The sequence below is a fragment of the Canis lupus genome, chromosome 35 (assembly GCF_011100685.1).
Source record: "Canis lupus familiaris isolate Mischka breed German Shepherd chromosome 35, alternate assembly UU_Cfam_GSD_1.0, whole genome shotgun sequence".
In the NCBI taxonomy this organism is placed as follows: Eukaryota; Metazoa; Chordata; class Mammalia; order Carnivora; family Canidae; genus Canis; species Canis lupus.
In genome coordinates, this window is record NC_049256.1 from 11830751 (window position 1) to 11854137 (window position 23387).

The window sequence follows — 23387 nt, forward strand, 5'->3', positions numbered from 1 at the left end:
TGTGAAGAGCAAAATTTAAAAAAAAAAAAAAGATCTCAAAGTAACCAAGACATATGTTTACAGAAATGAAAAGGAGAGCTTTACAAGGGGGACAGCAAAGATTGCAGTATTTAAAAAATAACAGCATTGTGCTTTGTGCTAATATTCACAAATCATTCCAAAATTAACCAACATAAAATAAAACACCCCAACGAAGAGATCAAACATCCTTGCCCAAGGCCAGCTTTGCACTGGCAGTTAAGTGGCCCCTTGGGGTGGGGGGAGAGGCAGTAGTTTCTCCCTTCCTCCAGGCTGCCCACCTAAGGGAAGGAAAGCCTGTGCCTCTACCATTACTTCGGCTCAAAGAAATTCGTTATTAGGGCAGATGGTCTGCTCATTCAAGGTGATTATTTAAACATAATTAATCTCTTCTAGAATTGAAATTCCAAAGCCCCTAAAATCAGTTTCGTTGTTCCCCACTTCCCTGCCCCTAAACTTAAAATGTCTTATCAGCGGTAGGAAAGTTTCCATCTCGCCCTCTCTCTCCTCTTCTCCGCAAGCCAGGGCCCTCCCGGTACCAGTCCCCTGGGCCGGGGCCCTGCAGGTGCCCAGACAGGGGGCGTCCCCGGGGGCTTGGCGGGACCCAGCCGGGCGCCCCAGGCCACCCCGCGCCGCGATCCCGCTGGGAGTCCCCCGCGATGCACCAACGAGGACATCGCTACATCCAGCTTCTTTCTTTTCCCTCCTTTTTTATTCTGTAGTAGTTCTGAACGCAGTCCCGAGCTTCTCCCTCCTGAAAGTAGTTTCCCCTCCCGCCTGGGCAGCAGAGCGAGCGGCGGGGGCGGGGGCTCCAAACGGAGCCAGAGGTCGGGGCCCCGGTCCCTCGGACTGAGGGATGCCCGCCGTCATCCTCCCAGAACCTACCCATCCCATCCCATCCTTTAGGGGCGCGGGAAAGTGGTCCAGGGGACCCGGGGAGCCCGGCTCCGAGCAGGCGCCGGCGGACCCTACCCCGCTGCCCGCTTCGCGTCCGCCCCGGGTCCTTCTCCCCGCCCCGCCCCCGCCCCGTCCCCCTCCCCCTCCCTCCCCGTCCCTCCCGGTCCCTCCCCCTACCAGAGTCCAGGCCCCTTCTCTCGGCGGAGGTTGGCCCCGGTAGGACGGGGCGCCCCGGGCACATGCCGGGCGGGCCTCGCGGGACGGGCTCGGGCTGGGTCGGCCGAGGGTGGCGGCCCCGCGGCCCGCTCGGGATCACCTGCCCCGCACCGGCCGCTTACCTCTCTCGCTCCCCTGTGAAGCTCTGGCGTCCTGTGTGTTCCGTCTCCTAGGAAACGGCGGGGGTGCGCTGGCGTCTGCGCTTCGGGCCCGCTTACACCCCGCCCACGGGGGCGTGGCCAACAGGACAGGCCCCGCCCCGTCCTGCAGGCCCCGCCTCCCTGGGCCCAGCTTCGTTAGCGCCTGCGCAGTCTCTGGTGCTCTCTGTGGGACTGGAGAAACTCTGGATTACCTTTCCAATTTTTTTTTTTTTTTTTTTTTTTTTTTTTGAGAAAGTTGGTTTGTTGGCCCTCTATTCTGATTTTGGTTTTGCTTGGATTATTTCTTTTTTTTTTTTTAAAGATTTTTATTTATTTATTCATGAGAGACAGAGAGAGAGGCAGAGACACAGGCAGAGGGAGAAGCAGGCTCCATGCAGGGAGGCCCATGTGGGACTCGATCCCTGGTCTCCAGGATCACACCCTGGGCTGAAGGTGGCCCTAAACCGCCGAGCCACCCAGGCTGCCCGCTTGGATTATTTCTACAAAAGATTCTGATTCGTTCCATCTGGTTTGCAGACTTGGATGGGCAGAAGAAAGATGTATGTTTGCCTGTACTTGTATTTGCTTATGCATGTCCCACCTGGGGGAAGACTGCTCTTGGATTGCAGTCCCTTGTATTAGTCAACTCTTCAGGTATGTGTTACCTCCTAGGCCGCACTTCTTTTTTTTTTATATATAAATTTATTTTTTATTGGTGTTCAATTTGCCAACATACAGAATAACACCCAGTGCTCATCCCGTCAAGTGATAGGCCACACTTCTAAGTTTCTTTTCATTTATTCATTCAGAGAACCTACTAAGTACAGGTTAGAGTGTTACTGGTAATTATTCCAAGATAAACTAATGTGATTGTGTAAATAAATGAGTAAGTAGTAACTAGCCTAGAGTTGTGAGAGGAGGACAAACTTGTGTCACTGACAAAAAAATGTCCAGATTGGCTAGTAAGAAGGGTCCATGAATCAGAAGCATGAGAGATGAGGCAGTGAGGTATCCATTTAGTAATTATCTATGAGGTGTCAGCCCTGGGCTTGGTACTAGAGTAATGCCAAAGTAAACGAGACAGATTTGCTGGTGGCCCCCCTCTTGCAGGTTAAAGGAAAATAGGCAGAAAAATAAAAAGCTTTTAAAGTGCAATCATGGAGGGCCTATATGCCCAATTAGGAAGCCTAGGACTTACCATGCATTAATGGGGGAGCCAATGAAGGATTATCCATAGAGGAGTGATGTGTTCATATCTACATTTCAGAAAGATCACAAAAGCAGTAGTGGATAGGGCAAATTTCAGCAGTGAGTCTGGAGGCAAAAGAAAGAAAAGCAGGTGATGGCAACTGACCAGGAAGAATGGGTGATCTGACTGCGCAGTCAGGATGGAAACGTAAGAGAAATGGGACAGACTTTAAGGGATATTTAGGAGTTAAAATTGACTGGCCCATCTGGCTTAGGTGAGTAGTAGACAGTGTTTTCCAAAACTAAGTCGAGAAATACTGGAGGAGAAGCAAGATTTGTGGGTGAAATAGGGGAGAGATCAAAGGCCAGTTTTGAAAATTTTGAGTGAGGAAAATCCAAATGGAAGTTATGAGAGGGTAATTTATTTTTTTTTTTATTTTTTTTTATTATTATTATTTTTTTTTATTGGTGTTCAATTTACTAACATACAGAATAACACCCAGTGCCCGTCACCCATTCACTCCCACCCCCCGCCCTCCTCCCCTTCTACCACCCCTAGTTCGTTTCCCAGAGTTAGCAGTCTTTACGTTCTGTCTCCCTTTCTGATATTTCCCACACATTTCTTCTCCCTTCCCTTATTTTCCCTTTCACTATTATTTATATTCCCCAAATGAATGAGAACATATAATGTTTGTCCTTCTCCGACTGACTTACTTCACTCAGCATAATACCCTCCAGTTCCATCCACGTTGAAGCAAATGGTGGGTATTTGTCATTTCTAATAGCTGAGTAATATTCCATTGTATACATAAACCACATCTTCTTTATCCATTCATCTTTCGTTGGACACCGAGGCTCCTTCCACAGTTTGGCTATCGTGGCCATTGCTGCTAGAAACATCGGGGTGCAGGTGTCCCGGCGTTTCATTGCATTTGTATCTTTGGGGTAAATCCCCAACAGTGCAATTGCTGGGTCGTAGGGCAGGTATATTTTTAACTGTTTGAGGAACCTCCACACAGTTTTCCAGAGTGGCTGCACCAGTTCACATTCCCACCAACAGTGTAAGAGGGTTCCCTTTTCTCCGCATCCTCTCCAACATTTGTTGTTTCCTGCCTTGTTAATTTTCCCCATATGAGAGGGTAATTTAAAACAGATTTGTAACTTAGGGATGGAAGAGCTGGAAATACTGGAACTATAGCTGAAGTCTAAGGATGTGGACGAGATAAACTAAGAAAGGAGAACTGGGATTCTGGAAAACTCTTTAAATACTTTAAAGGGTGAGGAAGAAAATGGAGATGTGTGAGAGAGAAGGACTGAAAAAGAAAATTCAGAGAAGTAGCAGAAGAGTCTTGGGGGAAAAATGATATTTCAGAATGAAAAAGGTAAGTTAAAAAAGAAAAAGAAGCAAGGAGGAAAACAAGAAACGGATATGATGGTAGACTAGATCCTCTGAAGAGTCCTCCTGATTTGAAGCAACGTCATCATGCTTAAGGCACAGGTTTTAATCTCGTTGTTTCGATAGGAAGAACAGAAGATCTCCAAGCACTCCCAACTCCTCTAAGAGGTACCTGCTACAACATATGGGAAAGGCAAACCTGGCCCAAAGGCAAATCCATCTTCGGCATAGCAAGAAGACCAAGCCCTGGAGCAGTGGCCCTATCTCTGAGCTGAACCAGAGACTAGAAAATTAAGCAGAGAAACTGGGGAGGGGCCAAAGTGGAGAAAGCATGTTCGATTTAGGCACCCAGGTTTTTCACAAAATTCCGGCTAATAACCACATGAAAAATGAACCCCCTCAAATGACAAGTAGCAGAAAAAGCAAAACATATTTTTAAACAGCATAATAGGATCAAAGAAAGAATTGGGGAACTGGCACAAAATCTGCAGAAATCACTCAGAATGTAGAAGAAAGAGATGAGATAGGAGATGTTAGTGATGGACTAAGAGATATGATGGAAAGAATAAGAAAGTCTAATACATAACTAAATAAATTCTAAGAAGTAGAGAATAAAGAGATCAGAGGAGAAGCAATTTTTGCAAAATCATGGCTGAGTACTTTCTACAATCAAAGATATGAATCCACAGATAAAGAAGGCATAACAAATGCCAAGCAGGGCATTTGACACACTGAGACACAAAGTAACAAAATTGCAGAATGTCAAAGACAAAGGAAACTTAAAGGCAGCCTGGGAGAAAAGAGAAATGACCTTCCTAGAAAGGAAGAGCAACTTGAGTGACCAGAGACCTGTTCATATTAGAAATGAAAGCTGGAAGATCACATGAAAATTACCCCTCAAGGGGCACCTGGGTGGCTCAGTTGGTGGTGTCTGGCTCTTGATTTCAGCTTAGGTCATGATCTCAGGGTCATGAGATCAAGCCCTGCATTGGGCTCCACACTCAGCAGGGAGTTTGCCTGAGATTCTCTCTCTGCCTCTGCCTCTCCCCCGCTTGTGCTCTCGCTCGCTTTCTAAATTTAAATAAGTAAATCTTAAAAAAAGTCCCCCCTCGGAATCCCTGGGTGGCGCAGCGGTTTAGCGCCTGCCTTTGGCCCAGGGCGCGATCCTGGAGACCCTGGATCGAATCCCACATCTGGCTCCCGGTGCATGGAGCCTGCTTCTCCCTCTGCCTGTGCCTCTGCCTCTCTCTCTCTCTCTCTCTGTGAGTATCATAAATAAATAAAAAATTAAAAAATAAAAAGTTCCCCCTCAAATGAAAATAAAAATAATGAACACTTTCATTCAAAGTAATGAAATGAAATAACTGTCACACTAGAATTGTACATAAGAAAACTATTTCTCAAGAGCAGTAGCAAATAGACATGTTTTCCAGTGATAAAAAATAAAAATGAGATCTTTAGTAATAGACCTACTCTGAACGGACTTACAGAAACCATACTTTCGAAGAAGGAAAGTAATCACAAAAGGAAGGGCTGAGTTGGAAAAAGATAGTGTGGGCAAAGAAACGGATACATGTATAAATGTAAAACTATTCTCAGTGTAAAATAACAGTTATTAATAATTGTTATTAATAATAATTTATGGAGTTAATAATATGAACCACAATACAGGTTTCCCCTGCTATCCAAAAGTAGAGTGTTCCTATGAAAACTTCTGTAAGCCAAAATGGCATAAAGCAATGAAACAATTACCATTAATTTGTATGGAAAAATTTGTAAGCATTCCCAGACCCAAAAAGTAGCCTTCTTAGTTAGGCTTTTCTGATATTTAGGACGCAGCTTGCTAACAGAATAAGATGTATTCACTAGAATTGTTGTTTAGAATTTGTTGATGACCTCGGGGATGAAAATTGCAATACGGACAGGTGGTTTGGTGGAAGGTATATAGACTTTTGTTTTAATCCCTCTACCTCCTCTTACTGACTATGGTTATTATTTTTCTCTAGGCAAAGTACTCAGTATCTCTGATAGTCCATGTTCTTTTCTGTGAAATGGTCTAATGATGCATAACTTTGGAAGTTGCTAGAGGAACTGAAATACTGACCACCTCCTGCTAAGCAGTCCTTTATATCTATCCTGATCCTTACAATTAACATCATCATCATCGTTAATTATTCATTCATTTCTTATTTTAATGAAATGGAGGTGAGACTGAGGTGGATTGGGTAGTATACGAGGTACGAGGAGTTGAAAATAGTTTTCCCGTGAAGAAAGGGAAAAGGGATGAATTGGTCAATAAAGGGGAGAAAAGAGACTTTTTTCAACAAGGAAGATTTCAGGATGTTTAGAAGATTGGAGGCATAACTGGTAGTGAGAAAGCAGAGAGACATAAGAGGAGGATGAATAAATAAGCAAGAATCTGAAGTAGGGAATGGGACTGTGGAGATGGACTAGGGCTGCAGGAAGAATTAGCCTCAGACAGGAGAACAATAACTCCTTCTGAAAGAAGTACTTATTATGGTCCTGATTGTGTTTGCATTTTATAAATTCAGAGTGGTGTGGTCCATACAGCTGTGCCCTGTTTCCTATTGAAGCATCATGAGTGGTGTCATTTCCTCCTTGTGTGTCTGTCTATATCTATGTGCTATTTTCTGAGAAGTTAAAGGGAAAATAAAGCTATCCATCTGCAGTCTAATTACTTAACAAGACCTCAGTGAGCACATACCATGTCTTATTAGACTCTGTTGTAGGTGCTGGGGAGTAGGATATTGAACAAGACTCCAAGAAGCCTACTCCCAAAGTCCTGTCAAGGACAAACACCTAAGGCAAGACCTGGAGGACAGAAGGAGACCGCCAAATAAAGACCAGGGGGAAGGGTATGGCAAAGGAAAGGACGGGATGGGCACCTGCCAGAGGGGGAGAATGCTATGGGACAAGTTTGGAAAAGGAGGCAAGATCCTTGTGACCCAGGGCCTTGTGGGTCTGGAGAAGAGTTTCAATTTTGTTTTGCGTGTCATAAGACAAATTCATTTTGCAGGGAATTAAGTAGGGTGTGATAGAATCAGATTTACATTTTAAACACCAGCCCCTCCCCCCCAACCCCTTGAGACTATCACTGTTCTAATTCAAGCCGACCCCTGTCAAGTGATCCTGTTAAAACACAAGACGGGGTTTCATTACTTCGCTTAAAACCCTGCAACAGCTCTCGTCTCTGTTGTGTGGTCCTTTTCATGACCCCTAAAGCCTGTAATGTTTATCAGGCCACCTTTTTTTTTCAGGGTGACCTCATGTCTTACTAGTCTCCCTCTGTTCTGCTTCAGCCACACGGGCCTTCTCATTGTCGCTTACAGTGCTCCTGCCTCTGAACACTGCTCTGGCTTTCCCCCTGCTCCGAATGCTCATCCTGCAGATAACTGTGGCTCAGTCTCCTACTTCCTTTTAGTCTTTGTTCAAAAAATCACTTTCTCAGTAAAGTCTTCCCTGACCCTCCAAACTACCCACAACCTTCATACTTTATGCATGCCCCTTTGCTTGCTTTATTTATTTATTTATTTATTTTTAAAAATTTATTTTTTATTTTTATTTTTTTTTAGCATTTTCTCACCATTTATTATAGCCTCTATGTTACTGGTTTATGCTGTTTTCTTTCTGCCTCCCCTCCTGGAACAGAAGCTCCTTGAAGACAGAGGTTTATGCATTTGGTCACCAATTTATTTGTCCCTTGAGCAGTACCTGACACACGCCAGGTGCTCGATAGATGTTTGTTGGATGAGTAAATGGATGTTTCCTCTGCCTGTTCTCTGGAGAATGAATTGTAGGAGGACAAGTGGCGAGGAGGGAGGCTAGCCAGGAGACATTTGCAGTCCCCTGGGTAAGAGATGATGGTAGGATGGAGAAGTTTAACAGCAGTGGAGACAGGGAGGCATTGCAGTGACCAATCACAAAGCGATCCATCCATTGATTGATTGGTTCAGTGGATCCACTGAAACCTTAGCAATCTTAGAAATGCAAGTCTTGGATTGTCCTCTGATGCAACTTGCTACCTCCTCTAATCTCAGTTTGGGATGGTTTTGATGGTTTACACTGTCCTTTTACTGAATGGCAACATGTTACTTTGTAAGTTCCTGACCAGACTCTAAATTTTACCCTGTATGTTCTGCAGTGGGGTCCCTTGTTTTTGCCTGTCTAGCATTTGCCTCTCCCTGTCAGGAGGTATCTTTGGGGAGACACCTCTGATTCCTGTCTAGGTGGTTCAGTTTCAGGGATGGCCCATGAGCCACTCAGTCTCAGTGATTGGATTATGTAGATGGGCACAGGATTGTGAGTCATGGGGGAAAAGGGCTCCTTTTCTGCTGCAGATCCTTAGCGTAAAATGACAGTCCAGACTGGCTGGGGGCCAGCCTTGCAACATGTCCTTGCTGAGGACAAACACAGCACAATGCAGGGCTGCGAGGGCATGAGACTTTCCAGGCAACAGCATTTGAGCACCTGCAGAGAGCCATGCCTGAATCTATTCTTGGTCTTTTCAGCTGGAAGAGCTGGAACATTCCTCATATTGCTTGGTTGTTTGATTTTTCCTTTCCACTAACAACTGCAAGTGTTCCTGACTTATAAGGGACCATAGGGAAGACTTACTTTTTTCTCTCACATGTTAACCTTTCCCATATTTGAAGTTTAGCTGTCCCATCTTTCCATGCCTTCCCCTGGCACCCCAGAATACAGGATGTAGGGTCATCCAGTCAGTCAGTCCAGCTCCCCTATTCTTCCCTCAGTCTCAATGCCAAATATGTGGCCCTGAAGTTCAGTTAATGACTGAGGGATCAGAACATTCCTGATTCAATACTCTTTTTACCATACTGTCCTCTATAACTATTTTCCTCAGCTCCCAACTCTGAGCCAGCTAATGTCAAATGAGTTGGATTTCAATTAAACTATTTTCTAAAGAAATTTGTTGACTATATAAGATCATGGTCAGATTTTAGATAAACTCAAAGCAAATTTTGCATAGTCATAATTTTAAGAATGATTCTACTTGCTTTAGTTTTCTTTATAGCACCTACCACTCTATAATATACTATATAATTAATGATTAATTTTGTTTATTATTTGTTTTCCCCTTCATCCCCACCAGATTATAATCTTCACAGGGCAGGTGTTTCATGTGATTTGTTCATTGTTCTACGACATCTAGGAGAGTGCCTGGCACATAGTATGTGTTTAATAAACATTTGTTAAATGAATGAATGATACAGATTCTGTCTTTTAGCAGCTCATGTTCTAGGAAAAGAATTTATATTTTTCTGGGGGAATATGCAGGTTAGTAAGTGCTATATCTTTTAGGTTTGATTCACTTATATTTTTATAGAGATACATTTATTTTTTAAAGATTTTATTTATTCATGAGAGACACACAGAGAGAGGCAGAGACCTAGGCAGAGGGAGAAAGAAGCAGGCTCCATGCAGGGAGCCCAATGTGGGACTTGATCCCAGGACCCCAGGATCATGACCTGAGCCAAAGGCAGACACTCTATAACTGAGCCACCCAGGCGCCCCTATAGAGATATTTTTAACAAATTGCTTCTTGGATTTGTTTTTTTGAGCAACTTCTTTGCATTAGAAGCACTTACAATTTTATTTTAAAAAATTAACATTTTAAAAAATTAACATTTATTTTACTTTTTAAAATATAAACCAATTGGAAAACACAGGCAAGTTTAAAAGGAGAAAATAAATACAACTTTCCTGTGTTTACAGTTTAATATTTTGCTGGATTCCTTTCCACTTTATTTTCTAAGCTAAAATTTTATTATAAAATAAAAACTGGTATCACTGAAGAAACCAGTTCCTTAAACAAAGAGCTTCTACTCGAAAGAAAGAAAATAACTCTCTATCACCAGGTAAGTAGATTAAGTAGAAAGCAAGAGTATGTGTGGTTATGTTGTATTTTTTTGTTTTGTTGTTGTTGGTTTTGTGGGTTTGGTTTGGTTTATTTTGGATGTGTTGGTCTTTAACAGTGTTCACAGCTTGTAGCTTTTTACCAGAGCAAGGGTATCAGTGTCAATCAATGATACACAGCAGCATCTTGGTCCACTGCCTCCCAGTTCTGAGGCCCTTTGCACCTTCCTCAGAAAGGTCCAGAGGCTTCTAGGGAGGGCCCATATGTAGGAGACCAAAAGATATTAAATGCAAAACACTTTATTGGAGTTTCAGGCACAAAACATCCCTGCGGGGGACTAGAACTGGCTGGAAGGGCCACAGGGCAGGGATGGGAACCTGAGATCTGGTCTATCTGTCAAGAAGCAGCCACGTCACTGCACTATGTTTAAACAGACTCTTCAGTTCACTTCATTTCTTTCACAAGTAAGTCTATAGAGTGTCCTGCTTCGGAGGAAGTAATAAATTATCTCCCCTCAAGTCTGTTTGCTTCTGTCAAATGGATTTGTGGAGCAGATCTTTATCAATATGTTTCTAGGTCCAGCAACTTTGTTTATGTGTTGTATTCACTGACTGAGAGGATTTTACTGTAAGATGATATATCATCAAGTTCTTGTCCTAAATGGAGTTTAAAACCCCTGAGATAGAATTTTAAAAATACTAGTGGGACATCATCAGGATGAGTGACTATTAAAATTGCAAATCCCATTCCCACCTTTTCTGATTTCTTAAAATGCACACTTCATGATTTGGGTTGTATTTGGGGGAGATTATGTTTTAAAAAAATCTCAGCAAATCAATGCAGCTTTTTTTTAGCCACAGGAGGCAAAGTTAAGCTTCATATTATAGGAACACCACACACCAATCTTTGATTGGTCAGCATAGTTTTTAATCAGCTTCCTGCGTAGATTTTAGAGGTATTTATTTTGTTTCATGTTTACTTAAGTTTCAAGACTCACAGGTTTTTGATAGAAACGAGTTTTATTTAGTTATAAAGTAAAAGTTAGACTTAGCCCAAACCATTTGGTATTTTAACATCTCATGCTTATTGTTTGTTTGCTTGTGAACAGTCCTTACAGAGCCTAAATCCTGGGTGAATCAAGAAAAGTAAAGTAGTTCTTCCAGAGGAAAAATGTTCACCCATTCAAGTAAAACTATAATCGCAAAGACTTAGCTGTTAAGGAGCAGAAAGCTGACTCAGGCCGCCAAACTCAGATGAAGTTCAGCAATCAGCTATTTCGAGGGACCCCAGAAAGTGGCTGGGGTGGGGCTGAAGATAGGAGGACTGGCTGAAAATCCATAAAAGAAACAGACTCTCAGATCCTGTTCTCTCACTCCCAACCAGAGGCTGCCCTCCCTCGGACAGAAGAAGGCCGGACACAGGACCCGCTAAAATAGGAACATTTAGGGAGCTACTTGCATTCCGAATGGTGAGACCCCAGGCCACTTTCTCTGTTTGGCTTCCAGAAAGATGACTTCTGGCTTATGCCATAGGTAATAGATGAGAACATTACTCTCTGGGGAAGTGGATTGGAACAAGAAGAAATCCTGCAGATACTGATAGTTAAGTCCCCCTAATTTCACAAGTGCCACCCCAATAAGGAATGTGAGATGCCAGGGAATTCTGTGACTCAGAGGAGACGAAAGCAACACAGGGAACATTAAAAGAGAAAACAAGCAGAGCAAACCAAAACAATAGCTAATATTCTCCAAGACACAAATGGGAAATGTTATATCTATGAAAAAAGATGATCCTATAAAAAGCAATATTCAGAAAACAGAGAAGAACTCTTAGAATATAATACTAGAACTCTTGGAATATAACACTTTTTCAAGCAAAGAAATGAAATCCAGGGGTGCCTGGGTGGCTCAGTAGGTTGAGCTTCAGACTCCTGGTTTTGGCTCAGGTCATGATGTTATGTGTTGCAAGATTCAGCCCCTGTTGGGCTCAGTGCTCAGCGGGGAATCTGCTGGAAATTCCCTCCCTCTACCCCTCCCCGCACACGTGCTTGCACATGTGCTCTCTCTCTCTCTCTCTCTCTCTTAAATAAATGAAAATGAAGCTTTAAAAAATAGTTGGCCATTTTACTGGCTGCAAAATCTTTCATTTAGTTTAATTTACATTTCCCTGACAACGAACAATGTTAACATCTTTCGATGTTAGCCATTCATATGCTTTCTTTCGCGATGCACTTGCTCCAGTTTCTTGGCAATTTTTTTTTTTACTGTGTTGTTTGTCTTGTTGATTAGCTTGAGTTCTCTATGTAGCCTGCATATAAGTTCTTTGTGAGATACACGTTTTGCAAATATTTTCTCCTTGCGTCTTGCTTTTTTATTTTCTCAACAGTGTCTTTTGAGGAGATGAGGTTTTAGATTTTGATGTCCTATTTATCATTTTTTTCGTTAATAGCTAGTGGTTTTTGTGTTTTAAGAAATCTTTACTTACCACAAAGTCACAGAGATATTCTCCTGTGTTTTCTTCTTGAAGCTTCATCATTTTAGCTTTTACGTTTAGGTCTGTACTCCATCACAAATTAATTTTCATGTGCAGTGTGATGTAGGGGTTCAGGTCATTTTTTCCCCAGGTAGATATCTAGTGTACATTAATTTTTAAAATGTTAAATCAAACTAAGCTGGGATAAACCTCACTTTTTACATATAAATATATTTATATAAATATAAAAGCATATATTATAATAAATATTTACATATTATATTTATATATTTTAAAAAATATTTTTATATTTACATAAATGTTTTACATATTTCTTGATTCAATTTAATAATATTTGGGGAAGGATTTTTCAATTGTGTTTATGAGGGATATTGGTCCACAATTTCTTTCTTGCAGTGTTTTGTCAAATTATCATATTGTGGCTGTGCTAGACTCATGAACATAGCTAGGGGCTATTCCCTCCTCTGATTTCTTGAAAGCATTGGAGTAGACGGATTTGATTTCTTCTTCAGATGTTGGATAGCCTTTAACGGTGAAATTGTTGAGGCCTGAGGTTTTCTTTGTGGGAAGATTTCTAATTACAAGTTCATCTTTTGAAATAAACGAAGGGTTCATAAATTTTATTTCTCTTTGTATTAGTTTTGGCAAGTTTGTTTTTCAATAAATTTTCTCATTTCATCCCAATCGTCAGATTTCCTGGCTTTCAGTTGTTCATATTTTTCCTTACTATCCTTTTGATGCCTGTAGGATGTATCTTTATTGTGGTTCTATTTTTTCTAAACATTTCTACAGGATATAGAATTCTGGATTGACACAGTTTTTGTTTTTGCAGAATTTTGATGATGTTATTCTGTCTTCTATTATTTCTGAGGAGAAGCCAAAAATTATGTTTATCATTTCCCCTCATTTTTTGTCTGAGGATTTTTAAGATCTTTATTTTTAATTTTTCAGCTGTTTCACAGTCTGGTTTTCTTATTATCCTTTCTGAGATTCACCAAGCTTTTTGAATCTGTCTGTGGATGGTTTTCACCCATTCTGGGAAGCTTAATGGACTGTTGATTTTTGTTTTATGCAGTCATTTCCTTGCTGACCTTGAAGTTGTGCATGCTTGGTATTATGCTTTTAAAGACGACTTTAATTTAGTTTTGCTGTTAGTTTTGGGGTAGATTCTTTAGAACTAGGATATAACCTTTACTCTTGTGGCCCTTATAGGGTTTTGGCAGGAAGCCTGCAGTGTTTACCAGACCCTTGTAGTTTGGTGAGATGCAAACTCCAAATTTGGTCTCCCATGCAGTGGGAGCAGCAGATTCATTGCTCTGGTCTTGCAACTTTCCAGCTGTTGCTTTACGTTGGTCTACTTGGCATCTCATCTAGGCAAGCACAATTCAGGGTTCAGACAAGAATTTAATGTGAATTTATGCACAGATTTAGGACATTCTCTCTGTGGCTTTTTATTTTCCAATACTCCTCCCTCTCCTTCCAGCTGCTTTGCCAGTCCCACACTCCATCCTCTGACAAGCCAAAGACACTGCAGTGTCTGCTCTGGTTCTAGCCGCTCCTCCTCGTGTGGGCTAGGGCATGCACTCAGCAGAGGAGCTCTGCTGCAGAGCTGCAGTCAGTGTGGTTCCTTTCTTTCTCTCAAGGGTCAAATGCCCTCCAATGTTTACCTAAAGTTGGTGACTTTCCGGAACCTTCAAGTAATTAAACTTTATATTTTCCCAGAGTTTAGAACTGTTACCTGAAAGAGAGTGAGTCCAACACAAGTCACTCCGCCATTTTCAGAACAAAAAATTCAAGAATTTACTTTTAAGTATCAATACTTCAAAAATTTCAAAGCAATATTATATTTTCTGACTCCCAAATATTTCTGTTCATATTTTTATGAATTGACATGTAGATATATAATGGCAAAGTGGCAAAATATGTACTTAAAAAAACATTTTATTTATTCAAGAGAGACACAGAGAGGCAGACATAGGCAGAGAAGAAGCAGGCTCCCTGTGGGGAGCCTGACGTGGGACTCGATCCCAGGACCCTGGGACCATGACCTGAGCCAAAGGCAGATGCTCATCCACTGAGCCATGCAGGTTCCCCACAAAATATGTATTCCAATTCTCACATAAATCAAGATTTCAGTGATTTAATAGAATCGTTATTCTTGGAATTCCCTTATATACTCCCATCCTTGTGTTTTACATTTTTGTTTCAGCCTCAAATAATTGTTTTTTAAGTGGTTAAATCTTAGTGGAGGTTTCTTTCAATTCTTTTTTAAGGGATCGAATGCTCAAAAGTCTGTATATTTTTAACTACCAGCATATTTCTTATCAAAGACTGGCAGTATATCCTTCAGTACATGATCACTATCAAGACCTTGGCTGATCTAGCAGCTTCATGCTTCTTTAAGACTGTGCATTTCACATTTGAGCTGTTCAATCCCTAAGAAGATAAGCATTCTTGAAGAGGATGGCATTACATGGCCTTCTCAGGACTTGCAATTGATAATACTTTGCAAGCCTAAAGGTAATTATGAACCTCTGCACTTCTTAGTATTTAAGATCAGCAATAAAGTAGTTGAGAAGTAGAACAAGAAAAACTTAACTCTTGCATATGCCCTATATTCCAGAAAGAAAAAAAATATGTTTTATAAAATATATATCTTTTCAAAAGTATATTTGGTGACCCAACAGAGGAGTTAGTGGGGGCAATGATTGCTATGTGTTATAGTCATGAGTAATGGCTAGGTAGCAATGCTGTATATTGGAAGAGCATTTCACAGTCTGTGGATTCCAAGTATCATTATATGCCAGTGATTCTGAAATGTGTGTCTCCAGCCTGTGCCTTCATCCTGAACTCCAGGCTCATATGCCCAACTGCCTATTCAATGCTTCACATAGGAATCTAATAGTTTGAACTTAACATGTTCAAAACTGAGCTCCTGATACTCTCTCCTTCCACCATTTCCCCAAAGTGCTCCTCCATCAGCCTTCCCCATCTCAGCTAATGTCAGACTAAATATTTAGTGTGTCATCTTTTGAATCTTCTCTCTCTTGCTCTTCACATTAGCAAAATCCACAGGCTTGGGGCAGCCCCAGTGGCTTAGCGGTTTAGTGACTGCCTTTGGCGGAGTCCCACGTCGGGCTCCCTGCATGGAGCCTGCTTCTCCCTCTGCCTGTGTCTCTGCCTCTCTCTCTCTCTCTCTCTCTCTCACACACACACACTTGAATAAAAAATTAAAAATCTTAAAAAAAAAATCCACAGGCTTTACCTTTGTGATACGCCCTGAACTTGACCATGTCTTACCACCCCTTCAGCCCATAACTCTGGCCCATACCAACATCATCTCTCACCCATATCATTGCAATAACCTTCCTCTCTGTTTCTACACTTACCCCTCCTCAATCTATTCCCAGTGCAACAGCCAGGGCAATTCTGTTAAAAGACAGATTAAGACCTTCTGCTCAAAACCCTCAAATGTTTTCCTATGCCAATCCTATGTCATAGTTCTTATTAAGATCTAAAAGGCTCTACCCTACCTATACTAGTCTCCCCTTACTTATCCGAGTACAGCAAACTGGCTGTTCCAAACATGCCAAACACTGGCTCTTCTCTGTGCTGGAATGCTCTTATCCCATTTATCTACATGGCCCGCTTATGCATTTTCTTCAGATTTTAACCCAAAGGGCTTATTCTTAGTGGTCTCTCCATCTAAATGTGCATACTTCCTACCAGCACATCCCTTATCTGCTCTGTTTCCTTACTTAGCAGTTATCACTATATGCCATACTATCTATTTCCTTATTGAGCTTTTGTGTATCGCCAATCTCCATTACTGGAATGTAAACTTAGCGAGGGCAAGGCTTTGAGCTAGTTGTCCTCTGCTCTATCTCCAGTGTCAAGGCAATGTCGAGCACACAGTAGGAGCTCCAAACATATTTGTTGAATGAATATGCAAAGCATTGCCACAACTGATCCTTAAAATTCTATCTCCATTTTACTGATGCAGAAAGTATATTCAAGGTGATTATAGGACTTAATCTAAGGCACACAGCCAACTTTAAAGACAATTATTATATATGGCTTTTAAAAAAAATCTAGATTCGGAGGTATTTCCATGGCACTACACTACTCCATCCCAAATTCGAGACCAGTATATTCCTGAATCATCTGAATCCAACGAGGAAATGTAGATGTTGTTTTTGTAAACCAATAAGAGAGGATTTTTAGATGTCTCTATTTCCATATTATTATACTTCCTCTGAACTAGTAACAGATTTTTAAATAATTGAGGTGATATTTATATAATATAAATTAGCCATTTTAAAGTGAATAATTCAGTGGCATTTAATACACTCATAGTGTTGTGCAACCACCCTCTCTAGAAATACAAGATTTTAATCCTTTCTTTCCCTCCTTCCATCTGTGGTTCCTTCCTTCATCCCTTCCTTCCCTTCCCCCTCCTTCTTTCCTCGTCTCCTCTCTCTTTTTTTTAGATTGTGCTATGACAAATGTAGAGCATAAAGTCAGAAGAAAACTTAGAGAACCCAAATTCTTTTCTGTGAATCAGTTTCTTCTGATTAATTAACACTGTTATTTTTTTTCTACCATGTTCACTGGACTATCACTAGCCTCTAGTACTCTTAGGGCATTAGAAAAAAATATCATATAAATAGCACAGTGACATAAGCATTTCTTATGTGTGATTAGTTATTACTATTCACAGCATCTTCTTGATGCTTACATTAGACTTCTTCATAAAATTTGGTTCACATTATCTAGTGTCTGCTAAGGGATCTCCTTAGTCTGCAGGCTTTCTGCAAAACTTTAATTTTAGACTTACAAAGTCTACTTTTATAATTTAATTAATTATACATTTTATAACATATTGATATTTTATATAAATACTATCTATTCTTGTGAGTTTGTCTCAGGAACATGCCGTGCTCTGTCCTGTTTTATGACCTCGCAGGGGCTCACTTTTCCCAAAGGCTCTCTCTGTCCTCCATCTGTCAAATTTTCTCCACACTCCAAGGCCCAGGTTTCCTTCTTCTTTGAGCTTCTTACCAGCAACTCAAAGTGCCACTGATTTTCTTGCCACTCTGATTTTCTGCTACTGCTCTTATTGTCTCCACTACATGATTGATCACTCAATTACATTCTGTTCTGTCTTGCTCATTATCATTTCATCACTGGCTACTCTGGGGCCCCATTGCCTTTTCCATCAACAGAGAGGGTGAGACTAGATGTCCTTGAAACTTTCTTCCTGCTCTGAAAATTCTGCTTATAAGTAAAGTTTTTTTCTTTTTGGATTATAAACTTCTTGAGATAGATACATATGTTTTAAAATTCCGCAATGTATTGTGTTCAGTACCGACAAGGATTTCTTAAATTTCTAGCCACTATAAAGATTCACGTTTCTGTGTATTTAGAAGTGTGATACGACTCCTAGAAATGGTAGTGATCCATTAGGTCAAACTAGTAGAGTTATAATGTTCAGGTCTCAGAAGTGGCAGTCTTGCTACTTGTTCTGCTTACAACATGCCCAGAATAAAGTGTTCCACTCTGGCAGGCTTGCCTTAGGAGAGCGATCTTTAATCTGGATAAGAACAAATTAGGGTAGACTCTGGAAACCATGATGTAGGAGGTATTGAAGGCATTTAGCCTGGATAGGAAATGATTAATAGGAGCCAAAAATACTGTGTCCAAATGCTTAAAGATATAGAATGAGGTCTCCTTCTGCCTGTGTCTCTGCCTCTCTCTCTCTCTCTCTCTCTCTCTCTGTCTCTCATGAATAAATAAATAAAATCTAAAAAAAAAAGATATAGAATGAGGCAAGAATTATTTTGGGTGGTCCAAAAGATATATCTAGGACAAATGGATGGCTTTTCATGCAGAGGCGATTTCAGCTTAGTATAAGTCACAACACGTTCATAAGTTTCTTATAAGTTAGCTATTATTTAACATTAGAATGAGTTATGTGCCTCATTGGCTCTATCGATCAGTTGTATGGCTATTGACTCAATGTCCGCTCTATGCCAGCACTGTTTTGGACATGAGCAAATGGTAAATGAGATAGTCAGGGACCTGCTGTAATAGACCATACATTCTGGTGGGACAGAGAAACAATAGGGGAAAACAAGCAAAAACTCCACTATTAATATAAAACGTCCACGAAGAAAATGAGACGGAGCATGGTGATAGAAGGGAGGTGGAAAGGGAGCTGGATAAGAGTAGATGGTCACGGAAGCCCCTGTGAAGATGACTCGAGCTGAAATGGAAATGACTGAAAGAATCAGCCATGTAAGTATCTCAGGAAAGGACATTCCAGGCAGTTGGTACAACAAGGGGGGATGTTGGAGAGCCCTCAGCCAATGACCCTTTGATGGTTCAAATGTATGTGTCCACCAGACTAGGCCCTGATCCCCAGTTGTTTACTAAAACACTAACCTGGATGTGCTGTGAAGGTAGTTTGTAGATGTGATTAACATCCGTACTGAGTTGACCTGAAAAGAGATTACTCTCTGAAAGTGAGCGGGTCTCATCTAATAAGAACACCTTAAGAGCAAAAAGTTTCTCTGAGAAGAAATTTTTTTTAAGAGTTTTATTTATTTATTCATGAAAGACACACAGAGAGAGGCAGAGACACAGGCAGAGGCAGAAGCAGGCTCGCTGCAGAGAACCCTTTGTGGGGCTCCATCCCAGGACCCCCGGATCATGACCTGAGCTGAAGGCAGACGCTCAACTGCTAAGCCACCCAGGCGTCCCAGAAGAAGGAATTCCACTTCAAGACTACTGAGGTAGAATCAAATTCTGCTGAGGGTCCAGCCTGCCAGCCTACTCAAGAGGTTTCAGACTTGCCAGCCCCTACGTTGCACAAGGCAATTCCTTATAATAAATCTGTGTGTGTGTGTGTATGTGTATATAGTACCTGCATACATATATCCACACATATATGGGTACATCCACACACCTATAGGTGTATATCCTCTTGGTTCTGTTTCTCTGGAGAACCAGGACTTATATAGACCCCTTCCTGGGAGCTTCTGCATATCCTGGCATGAGGTTCTGTGATTCCACAGCTGATTGAGTGGGAGTGGAGAGGAAACTCTAACTGCTTATGATGCCAGAATTATTTAGGGACCAAAAAAGCTGTGAATGGAACTTTTAGAAAATATTCCTATTTGGCAGATATCCTTGCTGTCTATTGAGTCCTACAGTGTAGCAGGTAGCCTACCATCACAGATGTCCAATAAAAAGAAATGGAGATTTCATCCCTTACTCTGTTTTTGTGTTTAGAATTGATTTCTTACTTGGGGCACCTGGGTGGCTCAGTTGTTGAGTGTCTGCCTTTGGCTCATGTCATGATCCTGGGGTCCTGGGATCGAGTCACATGTTGGGCTTCCTGCTCAGCAGGGAGCCTGCTTCTCCCTCTGCCTGTGTCTCTGCCTCTCTTCTCTGTGTCTCTCATGAATAAATAAATAAAATATTTAAAAAAGAAGAATTGATTTCTTCCCTTAGAATTTCCCTTGGAGAACAGATTAAAGAAGAGGTGGTAATTATAGGAGTTCAAATTAGATTTTTCCATTCTTTGCTGGATTAAAGTCAACATATTTATGTTTTTTAAGAACTTCCATATCTACAGTCCAAAGAATACTCTAGAAATTCAAGGTGAAGTGCATGATGTTATCAGCCAGCAGCCATTTTTGATTTATAATCTATTATAAATACCTGAGAAATCACCTTGAAATGGTCTTCCTGGCATTTGCACAAGTGATACAGGTCACTGATAGCATTTGTTATTGTGTCTCCACTTGCTACTCCCTTCAAACTTAGCAAATGGCTCATTTCACCGACTCAAGGCAACTTTCTCACCAGAGAACTGAACCTCCAGGGTCCCCTGACCATGGTTGACAACCATAGATGTATCTCCAGTATTTCCACCAGCAGTGCAGAGTGTAGAAGCATGTCATTAGCTACCAGACAGCTAGTAACAGAGTAAGAATTATAGATTACTATGGTAAGCTTATCATTTTGATGAGTAGACAAAGTCTTTTATATTACCTTTGCATATTGTTAGTCCTCTTTTCTTCTCCATATAAAATGTTTTAGTTTTTATGATGCATGATCTTATCTAAATTATTACATTATTATCAAATTTTGTCAAAATAAATCCAAACTTCAAAGTGTGTGTGTTCTAAGCTGTGTTTTATGGATAGACAGTTTGTAAGTTTGAATTGAGCCTTTGTCCCAAATTAATCCTGAAGGAATCCAAAACAGGGGATGTGTGATAGAAATAGATATTTGAAATGTTGGAGTCTCACCTCCTGTTTCCTTCTAAGGGTGTGCTGAGTCCCCTTTTTAGAGGGCTTAGCTTGCTTCGTGGATTCCAAGGCCCATGGAAAAGACTCTATGATGACAAAATACTTTTGCTTAATCTGATGCGCTTTTTTTTTTTTTTTTTTTTTTTTTTTTTTTTTTGCGATCTTGCCCTCTTTTTCCCTCTATGGGTTGCTTCTGAGGAAACTTCTAGAATACATCCTATTTTCTGTCCCCCCTTCACTTTTATTTCAGATTGTAAAGCACATATTTCCTACGTTGCTATACAAGTCTTCCGAGTAATTTAGAACATCTGTCTGCAAGCAAGAAGGAGAGATTCCAGGTACCCTAAGGGAAGGATCCTCCAGTCTTCCCACAGAAGGAACTGCCTACTGCATCTTCACAGTGCACAGAAGTGCTAAGTCCAAACACCAGCCCCCACGAAACAGCTGTGCGCACCCTGGAAGCAGCATCCTTTCTTAGCCTCACTATTTGCAATTGTGCGTCAAGACCACACCCCTAAACTCCACACTGCAGTACTTTTGATCCCATCTCTGTGTGAGATTACATCTAATTATTTCTAGACTTTATCATGTTCCATCTAAGTCTTTTTTTTTCTAGCTAAATATCCCTGGTCCCTCGTTGCCAACTTTATCAAGTGTGATGGTTAATTTTATGAGTAATTTGACCAGGCTGTGATCCCCAGCTGTTTGGTCAAAAGTTAATCTAGATGTTTCTGTAAAGGTACATATAGATGTGATTAACATTAAATCGGTAGACTTCAAGGAAAGCACATTCCTCCTCTCAGGTGGGTGGGCCTCATCCAGTCAGGTGATGGCCTTAAGAGGAAAGACTAAGGTTGCCCAAAGAGGCAAGTTGGCTTCAAAACTGCAACACAGAAACCTTACTTGAGTTTCCAGCCTGTTGCTCTATTGGCTCAAGGTGACCACAACATCAGCTCTTGCCTGTGGATCTGCTTGACAGATTTCTGACGTGCCAGGCCCTACAATCATGTCAGCCCATTCCCTAAAAATCTCTCCTCTCATGCTCTCTCTCTTTTTCTCTCTCTCTCATTTTCTCTCTTTTTTATATATTTCTAGCAACTTATCTATTGGTTCTGTTTCTCCGAAGAGCCCTGACTGGGCACCTGGGTGGGCTTAGTGTTTGAGTGTCTGCCTTCTGCTCAGGTCATGATCCCAGGGTGTTGGGATCAAGTCCCACATCAAGCTAACCGCAGGGAGCCTGCTTCTCCCTTTGCCTATGTCTCTCATGAATGAATTAATAAAATCTTAAAAAAAAAAAAAAGGAACCCTAATACACCAAACAACAAACTATTTTCATTTTCCCATCCTCCTCACTATTTTCTGAAAATGGTTCCGGTGACTAACACCTCACCTAATATACACACTCAAGGTATAATGAGCTCAAGGTAGAGCAGTATCGTTTCCACCTTATCCTAGCTCCAGGATCAGCATATGATTTAGTGCTTAAGAACAGAAACTTGGCAATAGAGAGAGCTGCTTTTAAGCTGCCGTCTTACAATTCTGTGACTTCAGTTACTAAACTTCTTTCAGTCTCAGTTTCTCAAATCTCTGGATGAGGAAAGTAATGGAATGCATCATGGTATTTTGTGTTGTGAGAATAAAAAAGATACTCCCCTTCAAGGAAGGAACCAGTCGTCCTTTGGCTTTAGCAACAGGTAATCCCAACTGATCAATGACTACTTGTTACAGTTACCAGTAAACCAATCGGTAAAGATCACACTTCTTAAAAACAGCCAATTAGCAACAGCCTCACAGCAATGACCATCCTTCTGAAGGTCAGCCAACCAACAACTGTCTTACCTGAATTACTCTGTCTCCAGAGTTAAATATCAACCCAACCCTAAGACCTGTGCTTCTGAACATACTCAGTCCCTGAACTTGACATCTGCCTAAACCCTATACAACTCTGCTTTGCTCAGAGACTGTGTGGTTTATAAGCACAGCTCTCTCTTGTTCAGCAATAATTTCAGCTTTTTGTTGCAGGCGTTGAGCGGTGGTCCTATCCTTTGACAGAGGATAAAATTGGGTTGTATGTCAAAAGTATTGAGCATAATGCCGGCATTGAATAATCACTTAAGAAATATTATTTTGAGTACTCTAGACCTTGTTTTTTTTTTTTATAACAGCTTGAGTTACAAAATTATTGAGAAAGTAGCACATACATATCTACATAAATTATTTGGAATTATTCTGAACATTTGTCTCTTCTCCCCCATTTGTTAATTTGTTTATTCAATCGTATAAGGATGGACTCATGGATTTTTAAAAATATTTTGTATAATACAAGACTATTTAAAAAAAAATGATTCTGGCTTTGGCCATTGGGACTTCTTGCAGTTGATTTTTGTGACCTTTTGACATGATCCCATTGTTATGGAGTTTTGTTTTTCTTTGTTTGTTTAGCACTTACCTTCTACCACCACAAAATGCCCCAGGCTCATCTTGTCCACCTGGAAGTAGAGGGGGGCTGTTTACTGTAGCTGTGTAAGACTCTGGCACACAGGCAGCAGGCTAAGATCTCTTTAGCCAAATCTAACAGCATAGTTGAGAAGCTCTCCTCTACTTGCAGACTGACCATGGGCAGCCTTTAGTGTTCTCCATTCTCTTCTGCTTTTTGCAACACAAGTTCTCAAGTGTCTCAGCTTCATTCAGGGGTGGGTGTTCAGTGGATGTCCATTCTAAAATTAGCAAGGGAGAATTCTTAGAAACATCATTATATTTTTAAATTTCCAAAATATTATAATGTATGTGATCATGTAACCTTCACTGCTACATAACATGCTCTT

At 41.0% G+C, this 23387-nt stretch overlaps 1 protein-coding gene and 1 long non-coding RNA gene across 8 annotated transcripts in view; one reads left to right on the forward strand and one right to left on the reverse strand.

The window, feature by feature from the left end:
* The window catches only part of MAK (male germ cell associated kinase), a 56866-nt gene extending 55497 nt beyond the window's left edge, over window positions 1–1369 (reverse strand). For 5 of the 6 annotated variants that reach the window (XR_005384322.1, XM_038584158.1, XM_038584163.1 and 2 more), the window contains exon 1: window positions 1093–1226. The gene's annotated coding sequence lies outside the window, so the exon portion shown is untranslated. Of the gene's footprint in view, window positions 1–1092; window positions 1227–1253 lie in introns of those variants that run through there. The other variant, XM_038584159.1, reaches the window with a different exon arrangement.
* A 317-nt stretch (window positions 1370–1686) lies between these two features.
* Window positions 1687–21651, forward strand: LOC111094043. Of its 2 annotated transcripts, none has more exons than XR_005384145.1 (3): window positions 1687–1925; window positions 11135–11219; window positions 20813–21651. It is a non-coding gene; the product is annotated as an uncharacterized LOC111094043 (long non-coding RNA). The 2 variants fall into 2 exon arrangements; XR_005384144.1 differs by lacking the exon at window positions 1687–1925 and adding an exon at window positions 10035–10215.
* The last annotated feature ends 1736 nt before the right edge of the window (window positions 21652–23387 follow it).